The following is a 14,548-nucleotide window of genomic DNA, read 5'->3' as shown; positions in this document are numbered from 1 at the left end:
ACATGATCACGCTGAAAGCGAGTTATGATCAGACACACCTCTGAGATGATTATCATCTAGTTTGCTTTTAGCACCGGGGAAGGTATTACAGAGTGGATTACTGCTGTAATAAGGCCTTCTTGTGGGGATTTAGAAATAGATATGCATTATTAAAATATTTGTTAATGATTTTCTCTCATTAAATGCAGTATCTCATATTGGTAATTTTGCTTTTATATTACATGCCTATTTTTAAAAACTTTAAAAGGAGGATCTTAGACATTGGGGAATACAGCATTCAGCCTCAGAGACCAGATTAAGCTGAAACTGAGCTGTCAGAACCATCTCTCTATGCCACTCACTACTGCTGAATAAAATGAGATTAGTGTGAGTATTTCATCTCTCCCTTCATATGCACCAGCAATGTTTGGAGGACTCATCTCACAAAGACCATAGCTAAGTTCAAAAGCATGAGCACACTGTGATACCCTGATAAATGGGAACTTCCAAATTATTAAGAGCTGAATAATTTCACCCTACATCTAGCAATGAACAAGCACTTCCTGGGATGATTCAGGAGCAACTTAAAGGTTGTCTAACTAGATTCTTTGAGGGTTAGTTTGAAGCAAGTAGGTGAACAGGAAGTACCAAGGTTCTGTTTCTTAGCTCTTGATAAGATGTGAGGCATACATGTGGTATTACAGGGAGAAAAACAATTATGTAATTGATGGTAGTAATTTGAAAAGATACTTATAGCTGTGCCATCAATTGCACTTTAGCAATGACATGTTTAGCATACTTCCTCTCGTAGAATGGGTAGACGTTCAAGGACCTCTGAAACTAATGGGCTGATTGGGGCTTTCCTTTGGAAAACTGTTTCCATCTGTTATGCTAAAGGCTCTGCATTTGTTTTATGGTGCTGGATTTTTTCTTTGGCATGTGATACACAGAGACAAGTGAGGTAGAGATCTTGTGGATTTATATAAATTGAACATCTCTTGCATACTTTTCTGTGCTTGATGACCAAAACAGGCCTTTCCAGGTTCTGCATTGCTATTCAAAATCAACATGGGTATCTTCTTTAACACGCTGAGATGGGAAATCCTAGCAAGTACCTTCATACTCATATAACACTGTCTGCATCCACTGTTTAAAATGTTTATTATATTACCATCATTCTTTTGGAAAAAGCCAGAACTTCCTGAAAGCTTATATGAAACTAGCACAAACTAGATACCTTTCCATGTGTCAGCTCTCACTTACATCTCTTACTTTCAAACCTTCACCCAAATTCAGTCTGAACTCCTGAATGGAACCCTGTTTTTAACCTCAGAAGATGATCAGGTTTTGTGCCCCTCTCTGGACCCCATTTTTAGCCAAATTCAAGAAGATTTTTTCTTATCTCAAAGGAAACCTAACCTGTCTGGAAAAAGGGAATACACAGAAATCATACAATGTTGCCAGTTTTCGTGTATTTTTTTTTTCTCATTTATTATTTGAATTTTCCAGAGAATATGACAAATGAATATAATAAAGAATATTAACTAATATCAAATCAGTCTGTTTCAGCTATATTCTGCTGAACAACCAAACTTTTAAATGCTTGTCCTAATACAAGTCTTTGGAGAGATGTCCTCATTTCAGATTTTATTCCACTTTTGCAAGGTCATACACAAAGACAGTCCCAAAGCTCACTGGAGACCAAAGGGGCTAAGAGACCCCTTGGACCAGCTTCCCAAGCCACAGCTCTGCTTAGAAATGAAACTATGCAAGAGAGAAAATTATGCTCCATGTCATTATATGATCTGAAGTTGCTAACACAGAAACCCTGCATCTAGCATTTGAAGAAAAATTCTAAACTTACTGTCTCCATTTTCAGAATTACAGACTCTATTTAAAATGAGAAAGTGATTTCTCATCAGAAACAATATGCCAATACCGAGTCTGATTTAGTCTTTTGAAATGATTGACAGTTTTTCTTAAAAACCTTTCAGATTTATCATCCTTTCATTCTGGGAAAACACAGCTGCTTTCCCACCTTTGAACACACCCATATTTGACAGACAGTGGGAATCTACATTTTTGAAGAGGCTTTTACAACCTCTTACTAAGTCAAAGGTAAATGTTAATTCCTTTTCAGGATTGTTTCTGAGTTGGATTTGCACATTTTACCACAGGTGGCCTGCAGTTGCCTGTTGTATGCACCTTTACTTCAAGATCATTAAGACCACCGAAGGAGAGAGCATACAGACGCCTGCCCCTGAGAACTACTAGTATTATGGATGGATTATTAGACTATGCTGATGACCCGACTTTCTTCCAGCTCATCCAAAGCAGGCTTTTGCTTGCCTGGCTGCAGACCGATAACTTCTCTTCTAGCCTAGGCATCACAAGAAGCAACACCAAAACCAATCCTCCTGCTTTTAAAGATAGCCTCTCTTCTGAATGCTATCAGCATATGCTGACACTGATGCCAGTGAAACAAAGCAAAGAATAATACTCTAAAATAGTTCATCTGTTTGCAGAGCACAGTTATATCTCTAGATCAAAAACTAGACAGCTTTTTATAGCTGAAAGTATTTTTTTTTCAAAGAGATTTGAGTCCACAAACAGGGAGACACACAGTGACACCTGGACATGCAACTCCTCTTGTGTCTCTGCTTTCTTTGTCTCAAACTACAGATTTCACTTGACAGTGAAGTTGAGCCCCTGAAATGCTGTTTGTTTCCAAGCAGAGAAGGAGGCACCTTCGTAGAACTAGCATGCAGTACAGGGCTGCTGCTTCATTTTGTGGGTAATACATTCCCTATTATACTTATTGTTCTGTATTTATTCTATTGCCTAGTACTGTAATACAGTGCTCTCAGTATGCTAATGGGATTTCATGGGGCTGCCATCACCAGTTTGATTTGTAACAGGAAGCCAGGACAATAAAGGCTTTCAGAAGATTAATGTGAGAAATGCATGCCTCTGTAGAGGGGCATCAGTGCAAAATGAAAAACAACACTGTCTTCCATTGCTTGATACTGCCATCTCATTTTCACCAGTAAATAACTAGTGCATTTCTCTCCACAATGAACATTAACAAAAGGAAGGCAGCCTTCATTAACAATGGGCACACTGTAGGAGGGGACAGAGAGGGCAGCCTTCCTCTCAGGCATCTCATATAGTTACCTGCCACTCCTTACTGCCCTTGAGCTCCCTCGGTGAACATCTCCTGACAACTTGTAACTTTCCACCAGAAAATGGTTTAACAAAAGCTCTGGCAGTTTAGGAATGGGTTTTGACAATATGCTCATGTACGTATCCCAGTGAAACTGACTTGCCCAACAGGATAGCTAAGCTGATATAAACTGCACTTAGTACAGAGCGCACAACCTGTGCTGTTTAATTAAAAACAGCCTGACAGCAACATAGTTAGGTGGCCTCAGGAAATGGCTTCTTATTTTTTGCTGGACACACATTATCATTACACACGCTGATCAAAGGTTGCCAGCCATTGTCTGAGTCACAGAGTGCTCCTGTATTAATTTGCATACTCAAAGAACTAAAAGATAAGTATTTTCATTAATTTATTTCTTACCTATTTGCATGTCAATTATGTTGTTATTTCAGTGTAAAACCTACAGCATGGATGGAGAAAAGGGGAAGAATGATTAATATGAGGTCATTTCCCTTGCTGAAGGCCAGATTAATCTTTCAAGAGCCCTTGACAGGCCACACATCAGGTGCCATCTGAAAACATGAAAACAGAACCAGCTGGTATAACAGGCATGCAGAGGCAGTGCAGAATGTATATAGCCCACAGGCTGCCAGGGCCAATGTGCAGAAAGCAACATTATCCCACACCCATTGTTCAGCAGTTTAGGCAGCCCTAGAGTCTCCAGATGTATATACCCCCTTGGACCCTCACAGCTCTGGAGTGGTGCAACAAAGGTCTATAGTGCAAACGAATCAATCTGGACAACAGCTGTTCCTGCTTACATACCTCCACAATGATCTGCATTCTCTGTTATCCCCAGGTTGTCTATCATCTCACTGTTTCCAAAGGCATTTCTACAGTGCTATTTATGCATTGTCTACTACTGTTTAGATTGGGATTTTCTTAGCTAATATAGCATCTCTGCCATTTATCTAGTTCTGTCCAAATGCACTGTCTTTGGAAAGCTCAAGAAGCAGTGCATTAACAGGAAGCAGCAGGTACATCTGATATGGTTTCTTCTGTTTTTTTGTCTGTCCGCTGGAGTTGGAATTTGCTGACCAATGACACTCAGGTCATAAGCTAGCTCAAGTTTTCTAGAAGGAGGGCTCAACTGTGATAAATACAACATTTCTGAACAGTACTTGTCATTTAATAATGTAGCATTAGTTCATTAAATAATGAAGAACTGGGAGAACATTTCCGCCTCTTGTCACAGCAACGCATGCCAGAGGAGTGTTGCAGGTCCATTTTCTGTTTCTGGTAACAATACAGGGCATCAAGGTATCATACTTCTCAGGTGCCCTGAACAAGTATGCATGGTAGCAACACTTGTAATATTCTGTAGTAGTTCTGCTGTGAAAGCAATAACAAATAAGGTACTTTGTGTTACATTTCTTACTCCAAGTCTGCTAGACGGGTTATGAATTGATTTAATGTGACTTAGTTAAATAGATTAAAGTCTACACTCCATTAAAACATAATCAACTGATGTGCCTTGCAGGAACTTTACTTTATGAACAGGACTATGCTTTAGAAGTGACTCTTTCCAAAAGATTGATTTTGCCTCATTTTTTCCTCAACTACCTCCTGTAATCTAGATTCAAATGACGGGATGAGCAAGGAATTCAAACCTATGGCTGTTTTGCTGTTCTCCATAGCTCTGATAACTCTGTAGCTTCTCTTGCTTTACTGCACAGGTGTGCAAGTGTACATGATGATTGTCACAGGTCTAAGAAACTTTTGTTTTGTTTTCTTTTGTTTTGATGAGGGTTACAAAGTTTGCTGACAAAACCATGTTACTTTGGGTAGTAATGATAGAACTACCTGTGCAGAACTGTAGAAGAAATGCATGAGACTTTGTATTTGGGTGTTAAAGTAGAAGACAAAATTTAATGAAGTAAATATAAATCGATGCACACAGGACCTTGTCTTACTCTTCCTTTCCCCATGAGTTCTTGTAAAAAATTATGCTTAATGAGCTGTCTGTAATGAGTCAGGAATAAGATCGTGAGGTTACAACAGGCAGTTTCATGACAGTGTCAACTTAGTGGTCAAAAAGGTGTATTGACTATTTGTAAATATTAGGAAAGGAATAGGCAATGATACAGTGTTTGAATAGAATCTTATCATTGTATAAATTCATGGTGGGTTCTGTAGCATTTTGTGGTTGTAGTAAATTTAGAAAATGTCCAGAGAAAGAAAAATTAGAAGAATCAGAGAAGCTGGATCTTAAATGCATAATAGGTAATTACATGGTGGAAATTCTTTTCCATGGGATGCTGTGAAAATTAATATTTCACACAGAGTCAAAGCAACACTGAGAAAACTACAAGAAAAAAAAAAAAAAAAAACACAACTGGAGTCTTCTAAGCATATGAAGAAACACCCCTGACTCAGGAACCTCATAAACTAAAAATTCTGGGAAGCTGGAGAAAATTTAAACAGTTGCTTTGAACAAAAGCACTTCCCTAATAAGTCACTTTTGAAAGTTCATAGGAAAAATGTGTTAGGCTAGAAGCTCTGACACACTACGATAATTTTTAAATTCATACAATATAAAATGTCCTAATGATCCTTTAATAAAGTATTCATAATAAACTCCCTTTAGAGAGAGAGGGAAAAATATCAACAGAAAAGGTTAGGTTCCTATATCCTGGGCTGTGATAAAATTCTGAAAATGTATAGGAAAACACAGAAAGACTGAAATTCAAACTAGTCATAAACCACTGATAATACCTGCAGGTTTTTTTTAGATAAAAATTTCTCTAAATGATAAAAGGAGCTTGAATATTGAAGTTGTAATTTGGCTTTGGGGATCTTCTGTGGAATCTAAATGTTTGTCTTTGAATATATTAAATCTTTCCATAAGATTAAGCTGACAAGGAATTGTCAGATGCTCATCTTTCAGTGGGGAAAAAAAAGTACAAGATGATGAACCACCATACTGAAAGGAACATATATATATATATTTTTTTTTTAAAACAAGTACAGTTAAAAGGAACTCAAGGCTGTGTTAATTTTATTGTCTCATAGTTGCAATTGCAATTGCAGGGAGCTTTGGTTTTCTGCCAATTTGTTGCCAAGTGTTAGTTGACATATGCCTGGACAGGAAGTACTAACATACTAACAAAGAAAGCTCCAATGATCGCTTTTTTTTTTTTTTTTTTTTTTTTTACTGTATTCATGGAAAAGTTATTTTTAATCTACTAGTAACTATTTTTGTAGCTTCTTTTTTCTTTTGTACATAACATTTTTCTCCAAGACTTAGGAGACAATTCTGTTAGTGCAAAAAAAAATTTTGTTACGTTCTCAGCCTTTTTTAAATGAAACTTAGAATAATTCCCTACATTTTGTTATTTTGGCACAGACCCTTTCTTCCTTGAATATCTGTCCATGAATATCTCACCATTTAAAAAAAATGATGGCTACAACATCACCAAAACATCAAAGGTTACTTTTGTCCTAGAGTTCTTGGTACGTTTCACTATGCATATAAAACATAAATCTAACATAAACATGCCATATTGACATCGTAGCTTTTTTTTTTTTTTTTTTTTTTTTTGTCCTTGTTTTAAAAGATCAAGCATCTGGAAGCACATCAAACATCTGGAAAAATCAGTGATTCAACCATAGCTCATTCTAATTTGAAGATGCAGTTATTTGTGTCAAGATGAAAGCATGAACTATATCCCATAAAGGCCTTTGATAGCTACACTAGAATGCAAGTGTAACCATGGCATGTAAGTGTAAAAACTGAGATCCATATATACTCTCTTCCCATCAATGCTTAGCCCTGGGTACATCTTTGATTTCAGAGTGTCTGGTGAACCCAGAGCTCTACTTCAGAGATGCTGGTGTTGCTCTCAGTGCAGCTGAGTTCCCAGCTTCTGCCAAATAGAGCACAGGACTCCATCCAGTTGCAATCTTCCAAATATCCATAATTGCTTATTGGCAAGATGAGATTCTCAGGTTCTCATCCAAATGATGATTTTTTATTATTATTATTACTTATTTTTTTTAATCAGGAGAGAAACAGACAGCCACTTATTCATTAGTGGGAGACTTTGGTTCAGTCCTTCTCACATGCTGAGAAAGCTTGCATGGTATTTCTCATCCTTGTGATCCAAAGCAAGAAAAATGCTGATTTTGCTGCAGGCTTTTACTCATGAGAGGAACTTGCACCAATGAAAAGCTGCATTTGGAGAAAGCACTGGGTCCCTGTCTCTGCATAGTACTGTGTTGTCTCTTAGGTTCCTCCAAACAGATGAGCGACTTCATGCTAGGAGGAAACTGTGACACTGTGGTAAGAAAGTTACCACATTATTATAAGGAGTAGGCAACCAGAAGTCATGGGGAAGGTCAGAACTTGCTCATCCCTCTCCCTGTGCTTTGCTTCTCATCAAAATAGAAGTATACTCTCACCCACTCACTAAAGGAAGCCTCTGAGCTGCAGTGTGAAGAGGGTCCTTCCTGCAGCTCTCAGTCTGACATCTGCATCTACAAAGGGTGAAGATTCAGGACTGCTGGTTTCCTAATTGCTTCCTCAATTCACAGGATGTTCAGATTGTCCTCCTGGGGTGACCCCTTCTGCCTAGGCAGCATGCACAGAGCTAATGCACAGTGTTCAGAATTTGGGATTCCACTCCAGAGGCCTGCGTGCTTCATATAATTTATTACATCTAGCTATACATGGCCTTCTTTGGTGATGATTCATTCTATGTGTTGTATAAATTCATGGTTTCTGAAAGCTCTCAAATGAAATACAACTGTACAATGGAAGTGTCCTCTGCTATGTGGAGAGTGTTTCACTGTTGTTGGAAGTGCATCAAAAAAGTAATGAATTACTTTATTTTTTTTTTTAAATTAAAACTTCATGACAGTGCAGCTGTAATACAAACTAAAAACAAACAAACAAACAAAAAACAAACAAACAAACAAAAAATAAACTCAACTAAACTACTAGCTAGTGGTCGTCTTTTGTGCCATAATGCCACACCAGTCAATAAAACGGTGTCATCACCCCGACTTTAATGCCTCTACACAAATGCACATAGCATGAGGAACAATCAAGGGGAGTTAGAGACATGCACATGCTTTCAGGGCTATGATCTTAGTGGCATTGTAGAGATGTGGTGTGATGGCTCCCACGGCTGGAGTGTTGGACTGAAAAGTTACAGGCTCATCAGGAAAAAGAAGCAGGGGAGATGAGTAGGGTGTGTCACTGTCTATGTCAATGAGCAGCTGGAGTGTGTGGAGATCTGCTAGTGGATGGATGAGGATCCAACAGAGAGCTGATGGGTCAAGATTAAAGGGAGGGCAAGGACAGGTGACATTTTAGGGGGGGTCTGCTAAAAGTCACCCAACCGAGAAAAATGAGTGGATGAAGTCCTCTATAGACATGAGCAGCCTCAAGTTCTCAAGCCCTTTGACCACCCTGATATCTGTTGGATGGACAACACAGAAGGAAGGAAAACTCAGGGAACCACAGGCCAGTCAGTCTCACTTCTGTCCATAGCAAAATCATGGAGCGGATCCTCTTGGAAACTATGTTAAGGATCATGGAGAATTATGAGGTGATTGGTGATAGACAAGATGGCTTCACTAAGGGCAACTTATGCCTGACAAATATGGTGTCCTTCTATGATGGTTTACGGCACTGCTGCAAAAGAGAAGAGCAACTGAAATAATCTACCTAGATTTGTGCATAGCATTTGACAGTATTCTGCATGACATCCTTGTCTCCAAATTGCAGAGATGTTGATTTGACAGATGGACCACTCAATGGACAAGTAATTTTCTGGATACTTGCACTCAAAGAGTTGTACTCAATGGCTTGATATCCAAGTGAAAACCAATAACTGCTGGTGTTTCTTGGAGTCTACACCGGGACTGGTACTGCTGAATATATTTTTGGTGACATGGAAAGTGAGATTGAGTGCACCCGCAACAAGTTTTTGGATGACACCATGCAGAGTGATGTGGTCGACATGTTGGAGGGAAGGGATGCCATCCAGAGGGACTTTGACAGGCCTTAGAGGTTGGCTTATACAAACAACACAAGGTTCAACAAAGCCAAGTCCAAGGTTCTGCACCTGGATTGGGGTGATCCCAGGTGTGAATAGAAGTTGTGCAATGAGTGGATAGACCACAGCCCTGCAGAGAAGTCCTTTGTGGTATTAGTAAATGAAAAAACTTGACATGAACTGGCAATATGTGTTTGCAGCCCAAAAAAGCCTACTGTATCCTGGCTACATCCAGAACAGCATGACCAGCATGTCAAGGGAGATGATTATGCTCCTCTACTCTGCTTTTATGAGAATCCACCTGCAGTACAGTGTTCGGCTTTGGGGCCCCACCAGCATAAGTATGACATAGACCTTTTAGAGTGGGTTTGTAGGAGGGTCACAAGGATGAACAGAGGACTTCTGAGGGAGCATCTCTAAAATGAAGAAATGGAGAAAGTTGGAATTATTTAGCCTAGAAAAGAGAAGACTCTGCGGAGACCTTACAGTGGCCTTCCGATACTTGAAAGGGGCCTGCAGGAAAGACTGGGAGGTACTTTTTATCGGGGAGTATAATGACAGGATAAGGGGTAGCAGTTTTATACTAAAAGAGGGTAGTTTTAGATTAGAGATAAGAAAGAAATTCTTTCCTATGAGGGTGGTGAGGAACTGGACCAGGTTGTCCAGAGAAGTTATGGAGGTCCTGTTCCTGGAAGTGTTCAAGACCAGGTTGGATGGGGCTTTGAGCAACCTGATCTAGTGGAAGGTGTCCCTGCCCATGGCAGGGGTGGAATTAGATTATCTTTAAAGGTCCCTTCCAACCCAAACCACTCTATGACTCTATGATTCGTCAAGTAGTGCTGGATACATTGGTACAGAAGAATTAGAAAGTGTTTTGTATTTATGAAATCTGACAATAAAATTAGATCAGCAGTTTGGTGCTGGTGCTTTGAAAAAAAATACGAAAATGTCAACAGTCTTTGGTAGAGGAAGGTTCCTCTTCACAGAGCTGATTGTGCAGGGCCATATTCTACTATTTCTGTCATGTTGAATGGTACTTTATTATTAAAGGTAGTGTTTTAATTGGTTTTGACTCATCTAATGCAGTGAAATATACAGTCATGTAAGAATCCAACATTTAACACTTTTTTAATATACAAATATATCATTGAGGTTAAAGGAAATACAGAAGCATAAAGTCATGCACTAGAAATTAAGGATGGTTGTTTGTCCTATGACAGTGGCTGTCATTTCACATCTGAGAGTGATGATGCAAGAACCACTCCTGGACTGAAGTTCAGACTTCCCAATTTCCTCAGAGGACAAAAAGAGGTTGCCCTACTCACTTCACCAACTCATTTTACATAGCAGATGATGTTATGACAGCTATTTGCAATCCTTCTAAATTAAGTAAAAATAAATGGTCTGTAATGTATTATCCATTCCAGGAAACATGCTGTCCCTCCATCAGAATTTCCTCACAGATCTCATCTTGTGCATATATGCAGCATATAATGGGTATTCCATATTAGGTTTTAGTTCAATCTATTCAATACATCTGCAAGGCTCATGCTTTCTTTTTTCTTTTAAATCAGTGAATGTAATATATATGAGTCCCAAGTTTCAAATCAAGCTCCTGCAAGAACTCCAGAAAAACTTGTTTGCTAACGATCTTCTTACTGTCTTACTTTCCACCCTCCTGAAGTCACCTAATTGTCATAAATTACCAAATGAACATGTGATACAGAAAGCTTAGTAATTCTGCATAACCCTTGGTTCAGATTCCCTCCTGCTCTTCAGTACTTGAATTTTTAATACATCATTTCTTGCTTAAACAGAAAGCTTTAATCTCTCTCATCCAGGAGTCTTGTCACATTTTAAAATTTACGTATTTCCTTCCCACCTCACATACCTCTTCTGTATGTAATCTGGCTTTAATATATATATATATATATATTACAATTATATTTAATATATATAATAATAAATATAATAATAAATAATTAAATAAAAATAAATAAAAATAATAATAAATATATAATTATATTTTTTATATATATATATATATATTTTTTTTTTCCCACTGAATGGCACACACATTAGAACTGGAGGGATTTGAAATATGTGTTGTGTTATAATTTTGACAACAGCAAGAGTACTGTATTATTTCAACAGTGATTTCCACACAGCATTTGCACTGGTATAAACACAGAGTAGTGATCTGCTGGCATTCTCTCCTACAGCTAACATTATAGTTAGGTATAAAGGTACTTTACATTGGCATAGCTTACTCCTCTTCTCTTACAAAACTAAGTTCCATTGTTTTGCATACTTTTACATCAAGCTGACTGCATCTATCCTTGAGGGCAACGCTGCACTTTAATATGGTCAAATATTTTACCATACCAATATGGTATGGTTAAACATTACAACTTTTGTGTGTAGACAAACCCTCAGGGCTCAGACAGACGCTAAAGTTACTGCAGCTCAACAAGTTGCTGCACATCAACAGAGACATGTTACCTGATCATACACATGTGCTTAATCTGTCCCAAATGTGAGGTGAAATATAAACGCTTAAACCTCTCTTGATAACTTTTTCTTTTACTTGACTTGTACCAAGCCAACTTTCTTCCATAAAAGCAAGAAAGAGGCCAGACAGACTGAATCCATAACATAAACCTGATGACTCTTTAAAAAGCTGAAGGGGATGGTTTGGGCATGGGACAGAGCAGATCAAAACGAGGTAGCGGTGATAAATATTTAAAATGGCAGTTGTCTTTAAAATGAACTTACTGAGCTTTTTTTTCCTGACTGAAATCAACTTTAAACTCCATGTGTGGGATGCACAGTGCTTACAGCATGAGGAAGCTACAACTCTAACCTATACTTTTGGTGAGGGTGTAGACCTGTTCCCAGAGATCTCATGTGGTGCCTAGGCTGAAATGGAGATACAAGTACATTTGCCTCAATTGGTTCCCCAATGCATATGTCATCAAAGAAATATTTAAATAAATTCAAACTCTGAAAATGAGCCAGTCATCCCTTCAAGATTAGTGTGACATGCTGAGACACCTTAACTCTGAGTTAAGACTGACAGCAGCACTTTGTGCATGTTAGAGTCTAGGCAACATAATGTAGAAAGCTGTAAAGTAAAGCAATACAGATCTTACAGATTGTGACTACGTGCTCAGATCATCATTTTCGGTCTGTGATGGTAGCTTTGGCTAAACTCTACCTGTGTCCTGGGAGTGACACATCAGACACACTGAATGTAACCTTGTCCACTGTCTACAGACAAAAAGGATAATCTGTTGACATGCAAAACACTGAGGACATACAGTGATTCAAAGCAGGGAGCAGGAAAAATTAGCAGAAGTTGAAGCATTAATTGTCTCTAAAATTTGGAATGGTCTTAACAGGTTAGTGATCTGGACAAATAAATCACTCACTGGTAGCAGCCTGCTCTGACACTGGTATCATGTCAATTCTGCTGCTGCAGAACACGAACGTCCCTCTGGTTGGCCCAAGTACTACGTTAATAATTCTTAAACTGAACCAGAAATGTTCTTAGCAAAAAAGACACTTGCACAAAATTATTGTTTTTTGTCTCCCTCTGCTTCACATCCAATTTTCTGCTTAAAGCCTTCTCTAGCCTTTATTCTCCTGCCCTGTGATTGAGCTTGAAAGAAACATTGCGGATTATTACTATCACTTGCAGTGAAGCCAAAGGATCCTTTCTAGCAGGATCCTTTAATAAGGTGCATTAAGAGTTGCTGACAGTCTCAAACTGATACAGGAGTAAAAAGCAATGGCACATCTTTAACATGCTGGGCTCACTGCTATTGTGCATTCTCATCATTTGGTGCAGAAGTTTCTAGCCTGAGTTTTCAATCAGTTGAGCCTATTTTTAAAATGCTTTACTTTTTCCTCTGTGTTCTTTTTTTATACTTATAAGTTCTGACATTCCCAGGTACTAAAGCTTTGTAATACATATTCATGTGGTAACTCCAAACATTATGATAGCATGTTTAGAATTTGAGAAATGTAGCTTTGAGTCTGAATGATCAGTTTTATTCAGAAAATGACTTGAAGATGTTATTTGGGGCTGGTACAGCAGTGTTATTCTTGCAGAGACATAAGCCTGCTTAATAGCATAAATCAGTACTTTAATTTTTCTTAAACATCAGTTTCTTGCAATGTAAGTGAGCTGAAGTAAAGACGTAGGGTTAATATGGTAGGATGAAAAAGTGATAGAGATATCTGTTGACTATGTGTACAAGCCTGCAAAAATCATTTCATAGAATCATAGAATCATAGAATCATAGAATATCCTGAGTTGGAAGGGACCCTTAAGGATCATCAAGTCCAACTCTTGACACCGCACAGGTCTACCCAAAAGTTCAGACCATGTGCCTAAGTTCACAGTCCAATCTCTTCTTAAATTCAGACAGGCTCGGTGCAGTGACCACTTCCCTGGGGAGCCTGTTCCAGTGTGCAACCACCCTCTCTGTGAAGAACCCCCTCCTGACGTCCAGCCTAAATTTCCCCTGCCTCAGCTTAACCCCGTTCCCGCGGGTCCTGTCACTAGTGTTAATGGAGAAAAGGTCTCCTGCCTCTTGATAACCCCTTACGAGGAAGTTGTAGACTGTGATGAGGTCTCCCCTCAGCCTCCTCTTCTCCAGGCTGAACAGGCCCAGTGACCTCAGCCGTTCCTCGTACGTCTTCCCCTCAAGGCCTTTCACCATCTTTGTAGCCCTCCTCTGGACACTTTCCAACAGTTTCATGTCCTTTTTATACTGTGGTGCCCAGAACTGCACACAGTACTCGAGGTGAGGCCGCACCAGCGCAGAGTAGAGCGGGACAATCACCTCCCTTGACCTACTAGCGATGCCGTGCTTGATGCACCCCAGGATTCGATTGGCCCTCCTGGCTGCCAGGGCACACTGCTGGCTCATATTCAACTTGCTGTCTACAACGACCCCCAGATCCCTCTCTTCTAGGCTGCTCTCCAGCGTCTCATCGCCCAGTCTGTACATGCAGCCAGGGTTTCCCCGTCCCAGGTGCAGGACCCGGCACTTGCTCTTATTGAACTTCATGCGGTTGGTGATCGCCCAGCTCTCCAACCTGTCCAGATCCCTCTGCAAGGCCTTTACGCCCTCATTTGAGTCCACAACTCCTCCAAGTTTGGTGTCATCAGCAAACTTGCTCAAAATACCCTCTATTCCTACATCCAGATCATTTATAAAAATATTGAAAAGTACCGGCCCTAAAATGGAGCCTTGAGGGACCCCACTGGTGACCGCCCGCCAGCCTGACGCAGCTCCATTTACCATAACCCTTTGGGCCCTGCCCGTTAGCCAAT

Source organism: Aythya ferina (assembly GCF_964211825.1).
Source record: "Aythya ferina genome assembly, chromosome: Z".
Lineage (NCBI taxonomy): Eukaryota > Metazoa > Chordata > Aves > Anseriformes > Anatidae > Aythya > Aythya ferina.
Note: the sequence above shows the minus strand (reverse complement) of the source record.